The sequence below is a fragment of the Calonectris borealis genome, chromosome 23 (assembly GCF_964195595.1).
Source record: "Calonectris borealis chromosome 23, bCalBor7.hap1.2, whole genome shotgun sequence".
Lineage (NCBI taxonomy): Eukaryota > Metazoa > Chordata > Aves > Procellariiformes > Procellariidae > Calonectris > Calonectris borealis.
This window is the reverse complement of record NC_134334.1, coordinates 2,880,704-2,900,565: the sequence shown is the minus strand read 5'-3', so window position 1 is coordinate 2,900,565 and position 19,862 is coordinate 2,880,704. Positions and strand designations below refer to the sequence as shown.

The 19,862-nt window shown below is 45.9% G+C and overlaps 1 protein-coding gene across 12 annotated transcripts in view; it reads left to right on the top strand.

Moving 5' to 3' along the window:
- The first annotated feature begins 15,337 nt into the window (after window positions 1–15,337).
- LOC142092367 (E3 ubiquitin-protein ligase MIB2) overlaps window positions 15,338–19,862 on the top strand; it is a 72,974-nt gene continuing 68,449 nt past the window's right edge. For 8 of the 12 annotated variants that reach the window (XR_012677035.1, XR_012677036.1, XM_075172297.1 and 5 more), the window contains exons 1-2: window positions 15,338–15,443; window positions 15,934–16,067. The gene's annotated coding sequence lies outside the window, so the exon portion shown is untranslated. The remainder of the gene's footprint in view (window positions 15,444–15,933; window positions 16,068–19,862) is intronic. The other 4 variants (XM_075172296.1, XM_075172293.1, XM_075172292.1 and 1 more) reach the window with 2 other exon arrangements.

Below are 19,862 nucleotides of genomic sequence, written 5' to 3'. Positions count from 1 at the left end.
GAATGGCATTCCTGTCTCCCTAATTTGCAGATGGGAAAACTGAGGCACAGCATTCCTGTCAGGTTATGATTTATTCAAAGTAACTGAGTTTTTTATGCTGTTTTTTTTTTTTTCCAAGCATTTTAAGTGGATTTGGTATGTGTTTGAGGTGTCTGCCAGAACAAGGGTGAGATTCAGCCTACTGGAAATCGGGTGATCTGGCTGACAGTCCTGGCTCTGAGTAAAGCTTCCAGAAAACGTTATATACTTTCCTTAATGAGTTAACTGATTATTCCAGACTTACTGCTTAGCCCTTTCTGAAAACCAGAATAGCACTAATGTGATGCTTCGTGCAGCCTATGTCTGCCATGGATCATTTGCTTGTAGGACCAGGGATGATCTTGTCGCTGATTCACATATCCTCAGTTCAAGAGACACTCCACCACTATGTGTGCATCAGACAGCCTTACTGTCCAACTGTTTCTTTACATAAATGTCGTGGAGGGTTGTTGAATGCTTCAGCATCTCTTCAGGCTGTTTGTCAGGAGCTGGAATGTCTTTTGTCTGCATCTTGAGGAGGCAGCCTGTGGGATGAGGGATTTGAGTCTCAGTTTTGTCTCTGTTCAGCACATTCTTTTTTTTTTTTTCCTCCTGCTCTCATTAATTACTTCCTCATGTGCTGGTTCCTGCCTGAGAAACTAGGAATTTCTGAGGTTTTGACATAGAGGACTCTGGAAAAGGTTAAAATTCTGCATTAGGGAATGTCTATCTGGGAAATATTTGATTGACAAAGTTTCTGCGATCTAGCACTTTACTCTTCTACACTCTAATGAACTCAGTTATAGATACAGCTCCGTATTTCTGCACCAGGTCTAGGGCTAGATGAATAGTACAGCCCCAGTAAAGAGCCAAAGGGTTTGCTTCTTGCTCATGCTTTGGTGGTATTTATGTTATGTGGCCTGCTAGTGAAATCCCAGTAAACCGAGAGCTGATCCCACTTCCCCTGCCGTCAGTGATAAAATCCTCCACTTCAGTCCTGTTCTTCCACACCAAACAGATAAAAGGGCCCATGGCTTTACCTACTTTTATAAGATGTTTTCCAGTTTTCAGGAAAAGCTAAATAACTGCAAGACCCCAAAGAGATCAGGTCATGTCTGTAGAGCACTCATAATAAACAGCCAAAATCAGAGCAAAGCTTGTTCACAAAGATGGGAAAATAACAGCAATGAGATCGGACTTTCTTATTCTAGGGAACATTCCCCCATAATTAAAGTCTCTGTTCTAAGACCCATGGCACAAAACCCCATCTTCAGAAAGTTCATTTTTATTGTGCCTAATTTGTATTTAATATTTTAGTCTGACTAGATCTTTATGCTCATCTGACTGGGATAGATCAGAAGTTCTCTTTGCCAAAGATTTCTATGCACCAGATGAAAAGGGGACATCTTGATGATTTTGCAAGGCCTAGTTTGGATATTTACCTGCTGTTCACTTTTGCACCTTTCTCTTTTAACCATGCATTTTTTCTGAAAAGGGGTAGTCACATCAGCCAGCTCAGAGGGTACTTCCTTGAGCAAATTACTGCAACATCCCACATCTCTAAAGGTCTACAGCCACCAGGCACGAGTATGTTCTGGAAGATACAGAGGAGGAGAGAAGCACCCTGAGCTAAACAAATTGACCATAGGTGACTTCTCTCTTCAAATCCAACTCAAAATGCTTTGTGCCTCAGGGATTATCTAATCATCTCCTTTTGCTTCCTCTAATCCAATGGGTGATCACATCTGATGATAGCTTTAAAATAATAATCTGAACAAAACAAGCAATTCCCATGGGAAAGCTCAGACTGTATGTACTTGTAAAGAAAATGCCACTTTTTCCCTTGTAGAGCAAGCCATGAGTATTAACCATCTGTGCAAATATTGCAGTCCTGGAGAGCTCCATCCTTTTAATCAGAGCTTTGGATTTCATAGCAGGCATTTAATCGGCTGTGGGAGTGTTTTCAGCCAGGTTATGTAAATGCTGTCAAGAAACCAAGTGTCTGAAAAAAGATGCATGTAAGGAATGTGCTATTAGGAGACAGAGGGGAAGCTTTATTGTTTAGGGGTTGCAGTTTCACAACAGTTTTTTAAAAACCTGCTGATCAAATTGGCAACATCCACAACCCAAATGTTGGAGGGTATAGGCTGAGCAGGACAGGAGGCTGAGGAGGAGTCTAGTGTATGAGGAATGACAGGCACAAAAGTTTAAAAAATAAAGTTTTCTCAAGTGGGCATCTGTGCATGCATGTGCGTGAATTTACAGCGTTAGAAGTGTCTGCGTGTCGTGCACCTCCTGGAGGTGCCTGCCCTGCCACACGCAGGAATTCCCAATTAATTTCTTGCAGGGTTGAAAGTGTCCTAAATTAAACAATTCCTAGGGGCAGCTTTCATCTCAGTCTCTCCAAGGTTAAGGGGTGGGAAAGCTGAACCGTTCCTTCCTTCCCATAACAAGAAGTGACAGCTTCTAATTAGGATCCATTCGAGGGTGCCCCAAGGAACCAATGGGACGATTTTTCAGAATGCATTGCTGAAATTATTTTTTGTCTTAGAATGGCATGTTGGCTCAGCTATCTCGGTTATCTTCCCCAAGCCTACATATGTACTTTGAGTCATCTCATTGCTGTGCCATGCCTAAAAGTAAGCACACAAGATCTCAAGAAATCTTGATGCTCTCACAGCTTTGTCAGACCTTAGGGACAAGCGCTGAGCAAACTGTGGGCATGGCCATAATGTAAGAGAATGTGAATGCGGGGAACATAATGAGCATAAACTCTGACTTTTTGAGGTTCTAGGGTCAAACTCATCATTTAGAAGAGTATTCCACAGAAACTGGAGCTCAAGGAGATCTATGCTTACATCCACAACTACTAGAAGATGTGTCAACACAGCCAGCAGGCTGACACCAGTGGAAAGCCACTATCCATCTATAAATGCTGTTGGTAACTTCAAGTTCACAGAACATATTTTAAGTATAGGGCAATCAAGGTACAGAGCAGATAAGCTACCTGCTCGAGGCCCTGAAGAATCACACCTTACCCCAGTTTAGTGCACAGTAGTGTTCCCAGTCCTTCAGTAAGAGCACAGCTGTCCAGTAGAAAGGCCAGAGAAGCATCTTGCACCAACACTGTCAGAGATGCTCCAAAATGCATTCAGATAATTTTGAATGCACCTTATTGAAATCCGACCTGATGATTTCGACTTTAGTGCAGGATCCAGGCTGGAAGGAACCTGTCCTCCATGCAGCTGAGATCTCAAATTGATGACATGTATGCAAGACTAACCATATTTGATAACGGCAGACAGCGCTCCACAACTTCTTGTAAGACTACTCCAAGACAACCTGGATTCAGCTATTCCTATTGAGAAGCACCCATCCAAATTCCAGCAGAAAGTGGCTGATGTCTGGATATTTTGGCATGTTACTTGGCACTTTCCTTAAAACATCAGCTCCCAGAGTCAAAGCATTATGAGAGAAACTCATTATTCTTTCAAAAAACAATCTATATTCCAAGCACTTACAGCGACAAAAAAGCTCCACAATGTGAAGTATTGCATCTTAATTCCTCTGGAGAAAGAAAGCACATTTACTTTTAAATTCCACCTCTTCTTTCACAGTTTGGACTGGTAATCTTCCTGCAAAGAGGATACCTTGCCTTGAGTGAGAAGCAGCTGTCTGTCATTTGGGTTCCTTTTTAATCAAAAGCAATGAGAATTGGTTTCAAAGGGACAAAGCAAAACAAGAAGGGGCAAAGAGCATATTCTCCATAGAAAATGTGACACAGTACAATTAGAGCCCTGGGACTCCATTGCCTGTTTGTCTTCAGTGTCTGCAATACACACGAAGCCGTTTAAAAGGAAGGTAGTGCCCTTTAAATACGCGCAAAGTCTTTACTGCCTTACCAAGGTACAGACATTTTTATTAGAGCCAGGGAACATTCCAACTCCCAAAGGTAATAAAAATGCAGTTTGCCAGAAAACAATAGCAACCTAGCAAAGGGTTTTTTGGTTTGTTTAGGTGCTGCTAAACTTGCTGCTACTGCCTCTCTCAGTGGGGTGCCAGCATCTGCCCCCGCTTTCTCCCTACAGGACAAAGACACCTTGTATTCTCTCTGGCCCAAGCCTCCACAGCTTCATGCCTTTGGGACTCAGCTGAGGGTGTAACTAGCCTGTTGCCCAGGGCTTGTGAGCCTCCAGTCATGAACTGAAGGACCTGGGGATTCCGACTCCGCGCTCTGCTCAGCCCCGGAGCATCAGGTGGCCAAGTCCATGGTGGTACGGGCTCCTCTTCTTTGGCTGTATTCTTTTGTTTCTGTATGAGGTTACAGCAGAGATGCCAGGAGAAGTCTTTGCACATGGCTAACATGGATAAAGCCTTAACTGTCCGTTCCAGAGAAGCATTCGTGGAAAAAGATGGTTGAACTGGAGTAAAGCCAGTGAGCCAGTGAATGAAGTCCTGCGCAGCAGGCAGTAGGAAGGCGCGGGGGGGAGAGGAGGGAGGACTCTTGCTGAGCAGCGGGAGAAGAGCTTGGCAGGACTGATCACAGCCTGCTGGGCTCAGCCACAGATACGAGCCTTCCTCATCTTAAGAGCAACAGAATTTGTCTCCAGGATTTCAGTTTACTTCTATTCCACGTGGGCTCCATTCTAGCTAGAGAGAAATAGTGCCATAGAGAGAGAGAACGCTGGCACTAGCACAACAATTTTTCTTCCTACATGACCACTGAGTTTTATGAAGTCCAGTGTTAACCATTGATGAATAGCATCTGTAGAGCAGAGTTTCAATCTCACTGTGTTCATATTCACATGCTGTAACACGGCCTGGTGAAGGACTCTAGACATTAGTATGACCAAGATAGCATAGCATTTTGCAATTGTTTACAGCACCTCCGTGATGCTAGGGTTTATTTCTTCCTTTTCATGAAGTAAACCAGCGAGGCACTATTCTACAAACTACAAGAAAACATTGCTCCCTGGACCTATCTTGTAGTATATATTTCAGAAAGTCTGCATCAGCCACAACATTCTGGATTGTGCAATAGTTTCTCACGCTGTCGGGAGGCAGGATTCTGTAGGTACAGACATTTTCTTTGCTGTGTGTGATGTGCCATTTGTCACTGTGCTCTTGTGGGGGAATTGCTAGGAAAAATAGAGAGGACTTTTTAATTGTATTCCCATATGACTGGTTGGGCTTAGCCAAGACTGGAGCCTAATGAGGCAGTCCACTTTTCAGATAAACAGCTAACGGTGAGAGGAGAAGCCAGCAGCATGGAGCTAACACAGCACACACAGCAGCAGATCTACATGTAGAACCCCAGTTCCCCCTCCAGGATTTTCCACTGCATCATGCAGCATCTTGGGATGACACAGAGATGTGAATTCTTCTACTTCATGATGTCACTCCAGTGTTCTTCCAGGGGAAGCGTCATGCCTGCACAAGTGTTCTCTTAGAATCACCCAGCCTCATCAGTTGGACACAGGGCTTTTTTGTTTTACTTTAGGTTTGTTTTTATGCTATCCAGATGTCCATGATACATTTTGAGCATCAAGCTGGAAAGATCACTTATGAGCAACTTAAGCTGGCGTCCCTGCATGTTGGATGTCAGCCAGAGAGATTTCAATCTGTTTTTTAATACCCTGATAAGCCAAGAGTTTAAGTCATCTCTGCTTTGCCATTGTCTCTTAACTGTGGCCATCAGCAGATAGGATACGCATTTAGGGTGAGATTTTCTAAATTGCTTAATCATTGTTGATTTTAAATAGAACAGACTTTCCTGAATCATGTATTTGCTTTTTCAAATTTCATTCAGTGTCCCACTTTTCCTGCACAGAGATAATGGGAACATAGTCTCAATGTTTTTGCTAGAGAGATGCTTCGTTGATTCTGAGGTCCATATCTGTTTGCAGAACAGTGACAAGCGGATCTCATCTACCAGTCAGACTGACTATCTGGGAATCCTTCTAAGGTGGTTGTCTTCAGCAGTCTCCTTCCAGGTATACATCTCCAGCTGGCATGGAATAGATATGTTTAATAGCAAGAATTCAATAGGGAGAACAACATGGAGCTATAAAAATGGAAATCGGCTCCTGTTCTATATTAACCTGTCAAAAATTCTCTCCATGGCCAACAATCAAGTTGACACTAAGCTAATTACAGAAAGACCTCTAAATACGAAAAATTGTTACCTGCCTGTATTTCCAGCTCTACATGTCTGACCAGCCCAGAAGTCTTAAAGTACTATTGCTCATTTGGCTCCCTGCACACATACCAGAGGCTATATTTGGAGATAAAATCTGCAGAAGTGCCTGTTACTCTCACAGATCCTGTGACTGTACACACAAACAGCCAATTTGGCATGCAGGCACTCAGCTCTTGCACAAAAATGCGTGTTCTAGCCAGCACTGCCTGCAAACTCAACCTCAAGGAGCAATTATAGTCACATAAACTCTGTTTCTTACATAACACTAAATAACAAGCCTCATGGAAAGTGGCCCTGTTTATATGATTTAGCTTCTATGGCCCTCTTTATATGATTCAGACAAGAAAAAAGCCCCTTTAGGGCAAACTACTTCAAGGCCCTCTTCTCCAGATGATGACGGACTGTTGATAGTTAGTACGCTGCCTGTTAGACTTAGTTCTACAGCGCACTGTCAGATACCCCGAGGAACATAGCATAGGACAGTTGTGCTGATACCCAACCTTTTTATCTCTGAAACTCTGCCAGTTACTCCCCTCTTTCCCTGCTCCTTGTTTATTTGCCTGCTCTTCAGTTACCACTGGCATGTCCTCCCTACCTCCAATTCAGCACAAAGGTACACTGCAGGACCTTCCGCTCCTTGTTGCAGTTTGCTCCCGCCAGACTTCGTATCTGGCATAGGGATGGGAAAGAGTGATACCTGTAAGTGAACCTCTTTCCCTGGGCACCAGCTGCCCCACAAGGACAGTCAGGAGTGGAGAATGGACTCGTCTGGTAGGGGAAAGAGGGAAGTGGCAAATGTTCAGCATTACAATGCCTCCTTCCTCAACAGCCTAGAAAACTCAGATGTTCCTATAGCAAAGACGTAATGTCCCTTCTGATGAACCTCCCGGTGTCTGCACTGGCACTAGGATTTCATGGCCTGGGTTTTCAGCTGCTGCATGAGCCAACGTTTGCAAAGATCTCTAAACCTGGACTTGCAAGGGGCTCCCAGCCTTTGCTAAGGACTGGAAGGGTGGGCTTGCTTTGCGCGTGTTTACTTTTAAAAATTAACACAGTTTTAAGAAAGGATCTGTCAACATTTACAGCAAGAGAATTATTTCATAAAAATATTGTATACAGTATACAGTATACTAAGTATAGGCAGAGAGGCACAAGGACCTAATTCCCCTTGGTGCGGGGAGGTACAATGCCAAACATTCATTTACAGCCACACGGAATTTAACCTCAGGTACCTGAATAAGACGCTTAAATAATTGCAGCAGCAGAAAAAAGGAGGATTAGTTTCCTTGTCTACTCTGTGGCTAGGACCAGATTCATCACTGGTGTAATCCCACTGATTTCACTGCAGTCACACTTGGGATCACTTTGGGAATTTGAAGGCTATGTTAACGCAGCAGGATGCTGCACTCACAGGCTTTCCCAAGCATTAGCATTCTGATGGGGTAGAAATTCATCCCATAATACAGTGCTGAGGGTTTTAAAATAATAAAGAAGCAAAGATGCCTGCTGTCACCATTGCTAGCTAATTATGGCAGCATAGACAGACTTCCCTTGCAGAATTCCATATGCTGTATTCATCTGGCACAATAAATAAACCATATTAAAGAGGGAAGGCTGAGAAGACATTTCTGATTTTGAAATCCTCTAACCCTAAAGTTAGAAATAGATGAAAAATTGAATTTTTTTTTCATACAGCTTTTCGTCATGCCTCTAGACATGCTTCTGCGGAAGTGGGTGGGAAAGAACTCACTATTTGGCAATTCATTAAGAGTTTCCCTATTAAATTGCTCCACTCAACCCCGAGCTTTAGGCACAGCCATCCCAGAACTCCACCAGTCTTCCACCTGGCACTACTCGGACACTTAGCAAAGGCCAGAAGACTGGATGAAACAGATAGATCCAGTCTTCCTTATTTTTCAGTGATGCTCAGCATTGGAGGGAGCCTGTCTTAGATATTGTCTAGAGCAGCCACGGTAGGGAGAGGGGACTTCAGATAGACTTCAAACAGCAGAACTGCTGGCACAGGCAATCAGCACTTGCAGATAAAGAATCAATCCTAAAGAGCAGGGAACTGGCCTCTGCTGAGGGTGAGCATCCAGCACCCAGGTCACGGGAACTGGTATCACCGCACTACAGAATCCACAGCTGCCAGGGGCTCTGGAGAACCCCCATCTAGAAAGAGGTGGGGAGTTTCCCAGAAAGCAGCACTGGTGCTCCCAAACACTTGCACATGACTTCTGTAGGGCCAGCTTGAGGTCATGTGTCTCCAGATGGCATCCCTGCAGCACAACTGGCAGACAGGTTTTTGTTTGCTAGCCAGAAGCTGGAGCACTGTTGAGACTAGCTACAGCTGTTTCCATGAAAGCAAGGAGGCCACCCAGCCTGTATCCTCTCCAGAGGAGTGTAGTTAGAGGAATTTTGCAATGAGGGCACCACAGGGGCTGATCTTGACCCCTCACACAGGGAGATGTCTCTGGTCTGTCACCTGCCTGGTACAACTACTCTTGATTATTCTTCTTGGTACGTAGCACCTTTTTTAGGAAAGTGTGAAATTAGTCCCCGGTTGTCCAGCAAGCCTGTTTTGTTGCTGCTTGTACTGGTCAGGCAATACCACCAATGGTAACTCTGAAGTTGCCAAGACAACACTGCTGCTTGAACACGGGGAGGGGAGAGGACATGCTTTGTCAAGATGTGATCATTCTGGGTGGCTGACTTACTCAGCAGTTCTCAGAATCACTTCCCCTCTTTTCATGCTCTTCTCTGTTTTCCACACTGAGCTTCTCAGGTACCAAGTCTGGTTGGTACCTGCTGCAGTAAGGCCTCAGTGTTATTTCAGGTTCAAGAACTAATGCTCCATTAGCTTCTAAATAGAGAACAAGTGCAGGTAACAGCATGAGACCTGTTGTAGTTTTGGAGATTAGTCTGCCCTGGCCCTCCAATATACTAAATCCTGCTAAAGCCTCCTACAACAAACCATGCAAGGATTAATAAGAGCCTCCACCACCCAATGAATCGTGACTATACGAGCCAATCGTTGCAAACAGCAAGACTCTTGGCTCGTGCACTACACGTTGGATAGAATTGCTTGGCCTTAGTTCCTAGGCAGCACTGGCATTTGCAGACCCTTTCCAGGGTGCTTTGGCATCAAGTCTCCAGATGTGATTTCTAAAGCTCAACCAACACCACATTGTGCAGTGCCATCTCTCTGCTGATCACAGCCCTGGCTGCTCCGAAAAAAAAAGTAAATGGTTGCTAATATTTTCCTGGTCCGCTAGCTATTTGAGTCACACGGGGCAGTAAAGTACTTGCTCAAATGTTGCCTGTGCAAATAGTCATTGCATTAAAATGTGTGTCTCTGTAATAGTTGAAAAGTGAAATAAGGCTAGACTACATTGAAGGAGAAAAGAAGGAAAAAAGGAAAGAATTTGTATGTGTGGTAACACCATCGAACAAGAGACATTCAATTATTAAGACTGTTGCATGGTTTCTCCCTGCGCAGAAATGGGAAAGGAGACTGGATCCCAGCTTTGGGATGTAAACAGCTGGTGCAAGACACACCAGATCAGCCGGCTTGCTTCTTTGAAGGAGCGGCACTGAAGGAGGATCAGGTCTGCTGCCCTGTGCTCTAGCACTGAAGGCACGCTAGCGCAGCTGGCTTCTCAGGTTCTTCTGTTCAGAAGAAACAGAGCGTGCAGCGCAGGATGAGATGTGCAGTACCTCCACAACTCCCCCTCTCCTACCAGGATTTCTGTAGGACCAAGAGATTGCTCTCTCAGGAGACAGATTCATGAATCGAGGACATTCCAGACCTAGAAATGCAGACTGTACTTGGATGGGCAGGGGTTGGGAAGGTTTCAGTTCACAACTAAGAGATATTTAGCCATCCATCTGTTGTAATTTTATGAATCCATGAGTAGCCAAACAAGTAGCTGAAATAGGTTGCAAACTTAGAACCAAAACCCGATTAAACTAAAGCACTAAAGCAGGCTGAGGAACTTCCAAGACAGCAAGCAGCAGTGGGATCTCTGCTTCTCTTAGGAAGCCACAGTGGATTAAAAGACCTCAAATGAGCAGTAACTAGTAACGAGATTCTAGTTTGAATCCATCTTTCACTATATTTCATTAGATGGGAATAGATGGAGGTGACCTGGGTAAAAATGACTTTACCTTTCCCTAAAATAGCTAATCCTCCACACAGCAAGGCTGGATTTGTACAAGCGAACCTCAGCACTTGTCACTAGACCGCTATCTACAACACCAAACTCAATTTTCCATATACACATCTGTGACTACCTGGTCCCTGCTCTTTGTCTGTTGGTCATTAACATCACATGCAGGACAAAAATGCAGAAGACTACAGTTTGGCACAGCTCAGGGCTGCTATTTTCTGCAGCTTCCAAGGACAGTGCGCTTTCTCACTGCTGCCATGCACGCTGTTTATGAATCCATATGATAACAGGTCTCAGGATTACGTGACAAAAATGTTGAGAATTTATCTGGCCATGTCTACAATAAGCTACACATATCTATCCAGGATTTCTGGAGGGCTACACAGCATTCTGGCTTGTTTACTGACACTGCTGATACGTTTCCAGTGGGAGTCAGTGACCCAGTGCACCGCTTCTTACACAGTCATTCATGGGGGTGTAGTGGGATCAGGTCCTGCTGCAAAGTTGGTGCAGTGAAGTGTATGGGATAAGAGGGTAGATCCCCTCATCTCATTTTACAGATGAAACTGAGACAGAGGCTGCTTCTTAGAGGACTCCAGGGAATCGGATGAAATTCAGAAGCAGAGAACAGTGCTCCACTGGACACCACTGGCAGCACAATTACACAGCTGCCGTCCCCAGGCTAAAGACATGACACCGTTATATTTATTTGCCATTTGCCTTATTGATGGCAGGCTCCATTCAGCATATGCTTTGCAGAAATTTGTTAGCAAGTGTTTTAAAGTTCCCCCTGAGATTTCAAATTGATGTATGAAGATCCAAGCTGTCTCTGGTACTTTTTATCACACTGACTGGGCTGCAAAAAGCAAGACGGCAAAGGACTGTCAGCTAAGTGACTCAGTAGGCTGTGCAAACACACATAAGATGGCTCAGAGGAAAAACTCCACCGAATTCAAAAGTTATCAGATTTACACCACTGTAGGTCACACAAAACTGGACCCACGCTTTGCCTATTATTTATCAGTTACCTTATTTGCTTTTATGTTTATTAAATACAGATGGTGTCCCCAGATAGACAGAGGTCTTTTAACATATACATCTGTTATATCCTGTTGTTTAGACCAGCTCCTGAAAGGCCAATGGCTCAAGACATCAGGAAACAGTTCAGTCGTTAGAATCCGAAGGATTCAAACCCTAAGATTTGCATTAACTTGGAGTCATACTTCCTTCCAGTAAGAAATGTGGATTAAAAAAATCAGGATAGTTGTTTTTCAGTGCTAAAAATTGTTGGAAAGGAATAAAAAAGAATTCCCCTTGGGTTTGGATTCTGTTAGACTGCAGTTCCATTTGTTTCAGAGGAGAGACCTAGATGTGGAACTGAACTTTCTCAAAGTTAATTCCCAACGCTGGGTATTGGATGTAGGTCACTTTCTGGCTTGTTCTGAGACTCAGCTAAGCTAGAAATACTGTTCAGTTTTCTCTAAAAAATGTAAGGCACACATATCCTTTCTGTTCTATCCAGGTCATTGCCTCGGAAGGCAGTGCCATGAGGTGTAATTGTAACATCAGTGCACATTTGCAGCGTGTGAGCCAGGGAAAGCTGCCATTTCCAGGCTTTGCTTTTAAGGAGAGAATTCTCTGAACCAGTCTTTCAACATACAAATTCCTGTATTAAGCGTGCAAAATAGGCACTGCAGGACATAGTTGTTGGGGAAAGTGTCCTTCTATGTATGACCTGAAGACACATTTTGGACAACCTGTTTTCCCCTCAGCAGCCAGTATTTTTTTCCATGTACCGTTCAATCACCTTCAAAGAACATCACTAGATTTCTGCTGCTGGTGTTGCCATCACGTAGGCGTCTACCTTCGTGGCCCAAGGCCCACATGTGCCGTGGCAGTAAGCTGCAAAACGTTAAGGACACTTCCTTTGTAAAAAAAGGCTGGTTAAGAGGACTAAATCCATATAGCTTGGCTGACCCTGAAGTGGCCTTCCATCTCTGATAGAGAAGGTGCCTAGAGCAGAAGCCTACAGAAATAGTCGGTGAATATTTCTGTGTAACAGCGGCATCCAGTGGGCAAAGAAAGATTCCTAGTAATTTATTTGGAAAACCAGAATTGGGCCGTATAAGAGCAGAGGTTTCTCTCCCTTATCCAGAGCTATGCAACTCCAGCCCGTTGCAGTAAGCATTATAATGTCCTCACTGAGCAAGAGACAGAGATGAACTCCAGTTTACTAGATGCCAGAGGATGCATGTTGTAGGAATGTAGGATCAAAGAATCATAGCAACACAGGATCAGAAGAGGTCTCAAGAGGGCCTCCAAACCATGCCCTGTATCAAACAGTATCGGTTCTACCCTGTCATTTCAGCAGTGTTTGCCTAACGAGTTCCTAATGCCTGTTCAGGTAGAGCTTTCATAGCCCCTTGCTAGTCTTCTGCAGCATTTCATTAGCCTTAGAAAGCTTTCCCTAACAGCCAACCTGCGTTTTCATTGCTGCATTTTGACCCAGTACTTTTTGGCTTACCCCCTAAGCACACAAAACATTTCTTTCTTCTCAGTATCAGCCTTGTGCATGAGGACAGTTATCTTGTTCTCTCAAGTCCTTCCTTCTCTTAGATACAGCACTTCCTATGTCTGTCTTGCAGTTGCAAACCTCAAAAGGAAAACTCCTTATGTCCTGCAGACTGCCTCTGGGCTATACATACCAGGGTGGCTCATTTCTTTTCGCAAATGTTGCCCCACTAGAAAAGATTCATTAGAGCTCACACTTTTTTACGCACCAGAGAGATTTGCCATTTGCAGTATGTTTGGTGTTAAGCACAACCAAAATACCACCTCTCCAAAGCGGGTATATACAAACACAGGCAAAATCTCATCAAAATAATCACAATAAAGTTTTTATCTTGGCCATGGACTAAGCTGCTGATGCTGTATGACTTCGTGTTTGCCTGAGAAGGTGACTTCACAGACAGTCTAACACAGTTTTCCAATGTTGTTTTTTTGAAAGGAAAGATTAGCTGGAAAAAAAAGCCTGACATAACTTAGAGTCTGGGCATGCAAGCACAAAAGAAGCTAATCTAAATGTGAATGGATCTTTTCAGACAATTGATGATGGCTGTAGTCACCTGTCTCTAACGTATTTCTATGTTTATACTAACATATAAATCTGCCCGGTAAAAAGCAAGCTGAGCAAGGGAGCATCAGTGCATGCTTAGATCCACTTACCACATTCCCAATTCTCCATCCTCTGGCCGAAGGGTAAAATGCACTGCAGTTCTGGTCAGAACCAAGTCAGATTCAATTCACTCATTTTCACATTCACATTTTCACAATCACCCCAACATGTGTGCGTAAGTGGTCTGGCCAACATCACTTTTACGCAATACAGAGGACATGGGACACAGAGTCCTCTTATTTGGCTTTTATCAAATGGCAATGACAAGCTTGTTTTTGGACAGGTCCTTTGTACCCTGCAGGCATAAAAGTTGCGGTAACTGCTACTATGGTGTGACACTCTTTGTCTCAGAATTTTGTTCTCTTCAGTCTTTGCAAGCCCTAGGCAACTCTGCTGCCTGGTGTCTTTGTTTTCTCCTTTTGAGTTTGAGGGCTGTAGATAGTATTCCTGATGGGCTAGGGGGAAAAGGAATGGCACATGTGATTTTTGTATGACCTTGCTGCCATATTTCTGTTGTGAGTGCAGGGGGTCTTACGCTGGCAAGTTCTGCTGTGGTGTTATCACACTGCAGGTCTTCTGGGTTTGGCACAAACATATTACTCAATTTTACTGCTGTGAACGCTGCTGTTTGCTATCAATGCAGGCCACTCTTTTAACCCTTGTTCTGCTATGCCAGTCTACGTTAGCAAAGACTAAATGTAAAACAAAATTCCGATCCGTTAACTCCAACAGAGCCATGCTTAACATGTCACCGAGCAACAGAACGGAACAGGCAAGCTTAAACCGAGTGTTTACAAGGTGCCCCTGACCTCAGCAGGGGTAAAGTCAGTAGAGTGTGTCCTACCCGAGGGACCAGAGATCCACATGAACAGTGTCATCGGTATCATCAGCGGAGAGATAATACAAACTCCTAAGTTGCCTCTGCCTCTTTGAAGAGAAAGTCATTATAAGAGTAGTAATACCTTATGCTTTTAGATTCACACATTCTGATTCACGCGTGGTGGCACTTAAGCCACCAATGATCCCATGCAGGCAGTATCTGAGCTGTGATCTTGCAAAAAAAGCCATCCCCGGCAGAAGGCTGTCCGGTGGACGGCTGGCGGAGGCTTTCAGAGCCCTCCTGGCTACCTGCCGAACAAAGACGCAGGGCGCCTTGCAAGGAGTTACACTGAACCCCCAAATCTCCCTTACAGTGGACTAAGTTATCCTAAAATCACTCCAAAAATCGAACGCTCAAACGTTTAAAAAAGAGCGTCCTGGCGCGGATCCTGCATCCTTCCACGGGTCAGCCATTCCCGCGGCTTTCCATGGCCGTTTTGCCTGCTCAGAGAAAACAGAAAACGATCCCAAATACGCGTTACCCTCCACACCGCAAAGGCGTCAGGCGAACCACGGACACCCAGCACAGACAGCACAGGCCGGTCGGACCCGCCGCCGCCCCGTCCCGCCTCAGGCGGCGGCGGGGCGTTCGCCAGGCGAGGCGGGAGGGCCGCGCCGGCAGAGCAGCAGCCCCTGCCCGGGCGAAACGCGGGGCGGAGCCGCCGCAGCCCACCCCGGGCCCTGCCCAGCAGCCACCCCAGGGGAGCCCACCGCCAGCCGGGGCGGCCGCACCGCCCCCTCCCGGGGGCGCCGGGGCCGGGCCGCGCCGCGCCGCGGGAGCCTCCCGCGGCCTCCCGGGACTTGTAGTCGGCGGCGCCCCGCGGGCGGCGAGCAGGGCGGGCAGAGAACTACCTCTCCCAGCATGCCCCGCCGGCTGTCACCGGGCTGCGAGAGGCCTGGGCGGGGCGCGCAGGCGGCCCCAGGGGAGCGGGGTCGAGCGGCGCCGCTGCAGCACCCGTGGGGCGGCCGGCCGCGGCCCGGCTCCTCGGCCGCTTCCCCGGGGGTAAGAGGGGGCGCCTTGGGGGGAGCGGGGCCGGGCCGGGGCAGCGTCGCCGCGGGCAGGGCTGCCTCAGCGCGGTGCCGCCGCCGCCGTGGGCGCGAGGCCGCCTCACGGCCTGGGCGGCGCTGGGGCCCTCGGCGGGCCCCGGGGGTCTGGCGGCCCCGGGGGACGGAGGGGTCTCTGGGTGTCGCTGCCGAGCAGGGCCCGGGGCGACCCGTTCCCGGCGGGGCGCCGGGCCCCGGGGGCGGGAGGGGGGAGGACGGCCGCGGCGCTGCTGCTGGCGACGGCGGGGAGGTGCCTCCGCCGGGCGGGCGCCGGGGAGGTTGCGGCCGGGCTTGAGCCCGGGCTTGAGCCCGCCTGTGCCGCCGCGATTGCGAGGGCCGGTGCTGGACTCGTGTCTCGTACGGTGGAGACCCTGAGTGGGAAAGGAGCCGGTGGCTGCAGCGATGGTGCCCACCTGAGCGGCTTCTCGTGTTTTCTCCTCTCTCCCTAGGCCACTGTAGAAGGTCTGCTGCTCGGACTCCTGCGCCGAGAATGAATGAGGGCAGGAAGCAAACGCAGCCCTTGGCTAAGGACAGCAGCTTTCTGGAGGGTTGTCTGAATTTTGTTCTCTCTCGTCTCTGTCAGGTACGTGCCTGGTTTTTTCCCTTTTTCTTCCTTGGGCTAAGCTGGGAATAAGTCTGCTCTAGTGGCCGGTTTTCTTTCTGCCACGTTGAGCCAGGGTTGTGTCCGTAGTGGGGCGCGTCTGCTTGCTCCTGCTCCATTTTTATTTCTTTTCTTCTGGGTGGCGAGTGCTGGCTGCCCTGGAGGATGTAAACATACGTCCTGTTTTCCTGTTCTGAAACAGGTACTGCAGGTAAGTCCTTACTTGCTGAGGTGAGAGCTGAGCGCTGAAACGTTGGCCATGATTCCTGCTGGGCATTTTGTATCACTAGAGCATGTGCCGTATGCTGAATATAACTCAGAACTGAAGCACGTGTGGCTTTTTCTCTTCTGTGTTTCTATATTTGCAATCTTCCTGAACTGAGAAAGAGTTATGAAAACAAAAGCCAAACTTAAACCTAGAGAAGATGGTACAGCTGCATCGGAAGCACTACATATGTTTGTTCTGATTCCCCTGCAGACACTCAGCTCCAGAACTTACTTTCTGAATGTAACTAATTCTAATTTCTACCTCACTTAGAAACAAGTGAGCTCTGGCTCACCTTCATGGAGGTCACTTGAGCTTGGCTTTACTACTCAACCTTCTCTTTTTTTGGCTAAGAGCCTCATTACATCCTCTGCACTTCTCTGTTGCTTTAGGAGGAGTTTATTTGGCTCAAATGGGATACCATTCTTATTTCTCCTCTGTTTAACAACTCCTTGGTTTCCTAAAGCTACTTCCTGTGAAGAACAATGCAGTTCATCTTCTAGATCCTTCCTCCATACTTGATTACTTGTTGATTTTTTTGTCCATAGTTTCAGGATATAGATGAGTGAATTGTCAAGGGATGCAGTTACTGTAAATAACCCACATTACCCACATTGTTATGATTGGAATGACGTGTGTCACGTTGATAATGGAAATCAGGAAGAGAAAGCTTCAATAGCTTGGCAGAGCTAGAGAAGTTCTTGCCCTATTTTGAGCTTTGCTTTCTGCTCTGAGATACAGGTGTCTAGGTTTGTGTCTGGAGCAGCTAACTTCTGTTGGGCGGATGATGGTTTCCTTCAAGAAGTTCTTCCTTAAGGCAGCCAGCTAACAGGGCAGTAGATTGGGTGTCAGGTGACTCACATTGTAGTCCCAGCTCTATCACTGATGTATCTTCAGGACCTTATGCCTCTTTTCCATACTAATCTTGTCTGTTTCTGTGGTGGAAGGACATGAGTTCATTTAGGACTGGCAAGTGTGCCTGCAACGTATTAACAAACAGTTACCTAGTTGTCATTTGACAGCGTCACTACCGGTTCTGTTTTCTTGAATAATTATTCTCTTTTTAGACTTCAAAAAGGTAAATATGTTTCCCATCCCTTTCTCTTTGCACAGCATAACTTTCTGAGTCACTGACATGAGAAGAATCTTCATAATTGCATGACATTTGGGTTGGCTTAATTCTCTGCTTATTATGATATTGCTGCATAGCTTCATATGTTTTGATGTTTATTTTGAATGCATGTTTGAAGCTCTGTGACTATGAAAATCCTGTGCCAAATTAGTGTATAAAGAATCTGTTATTTTTGTGCTTTGGTCTGCAGTGGCCGCTAAACCACTGCCGGGATTGTTTGGAAGAATTGGGATGTGTGTGTTCAGCATAGCCTCTTTCCACTAAAGCTTTGACAAATGTCTTGGAAGTTGCAAAAACTGTGGAAGTACTACAAGTATGGTGGTTGCAATTGTCTCCTTCCATGTTTACTTGGAAAGGGGTATGTTCACGGCTTTCTAAGTTACCTTGATCAACAAGTGTGTGGCTACATGACGGCCATGGGCTATTCAGAGCTGTGGCAGTTATCTCTGAAACAAGCTCATCTCTTGCCTTCCCTTTTGTGTAGCATTAGTACTGGTTGCTCGCAGAGACCGGTCTTGGTTGCCTATAGTTTTGATGAAGTTGAAGGCTTTCTCCAACTTGATAATTAAGCTCTCCTAGGTCAGGTTGCCCCTGCCTGCCTGTTCCCGTGAAATCTGTTTGCCTTGCTCATCATCTCTGATACAAAACTGCTCCTGGGCTCTGGCAGAATTCAGGGTCATGCTGAATGTGACCATACCACTTGTGACAGTACTGATTATGCCCTTTCATTTTGAGTTGCTGTTTTCCAGGGATCCAGGAATAGAATGCAAAGTCCTGTGAGCAGACTATTTGAGTCCTAGTTGTTTTTCAAGGATTCTAATTCATGGCTTATCAAGGGCATTTATGGAGGGGCCAGGGTGTTGTAATACAGTGTGGTCAGGGGGAGACCAATGCAACTTTCAGTACACTCTTACTAGAAGCTCTGATTGGAGAGAGATCATTGCATACTCTTCTCTCCTTAAGCAGCGAGTGAGAAAGTGGAGTCTCTTGTTTCTTGGGAGACTTACAGAATTTAAATATTTCTGCCCCCTCTGTAATGAGAACTGTAGTGGTGTTTGAAACTTCTGAGAATACAGAACAAGTCTTCTAGCACTTAGACTGGCTGTATGTGGAAAATGGCATCAGTGAAGTTACGTCTTGCTAGCAGGACAGTAAATGGCTTGATCTTAGACCTCAATCCACGTTCCTTGACGTGACCCCAGGGAATGCAAGGATGCATGCTGGATCATGGGTTGATACATTCTTCCCCCCCCCGGCCCTGTGACTAGTATGGGCCAGGCTGTGGAGAACAGAACTTGGAGCTTGGATATGTGAGCTTTGTTCCTGGCTCTGCTACCAATTCCATATATAACTATGGCTCCATTTCCCATCTGTAAAGTGATCTTGTATTCTTTAAAGTACTCAGCTATACAGAGCTGAAAAATAACATCTGTACTTCTAAAATGTACAAACTTGTAAGTGAATTGGTGTACATGCTGACCCTCAAACCTTCGCTAAGTACCAGGGAGGAAAGCAACAGCTAACTACTCAGTTCATTCTGCTCCTACACAGCTGATGTCTCTCTAGCCAAAGGCATGTCAGGATAGATTAGACCTTTTGATCTGCTTTTAGAGCAGAAAGGGCAAATTCCAGGCTGAAAACACTCAGGAGTGCAATGTTGACTGCTCTGAAAGCCTGAAGGGGAATCTGAAAGTTGGTAGGATGAGCTATCAAGGCTCATCAGAGGTTCAGCAAGTTTTATGCTCCAGCTTGCTCTATGCTAAATCTGAAATAACTACTTTTCATTTGGAAAAGTTGGAGGAAGTTGTGTTCCTAACTCAGATGATTTGTAGTCCTATTGTATCACCACTGCTGAGGGTACCAGAGTCTAAACACCTATGAACAGCCATATCACAGAACCACAGGACTGTGTTTTCTCCAACCCACTATTCAGCCACATGTCTACCAGCAGGACTTCAGTGTTAATTCCTCTTGCTTTTTTTTACTCCTGCAGTAATATTGGTCTTCTGATTTTGAATGACTTGTGGGGAAACTTACTGCCTTTCTGGACAGACAAGATTGGAGGATTACGAACTTCTAAGTGATTTAACCCAGATTTTCATGGTAAATAGGAGTTGATAGCTGGTGTGAGAGAGATGCAGACCTGAGCTTTACCTAGGGCTCAGCACAACACCATCAGCTCTGGGCCAGACAGTCTTGCCTCTGACAAATATATTAGAGCAATGTCTAAGTAAGAGCACAGTTGAAATCTGCTGCCAAGACAGATTTCTCCAATGTTGGAATTTGTTTCTGTGTGGTCCTCCATTTCTAGGTGATTGAAAATAGGTCTTGAAGGGATTTTGATGAGGCCATCTAGTCCATCCTTTTCCAGAAGGCATGA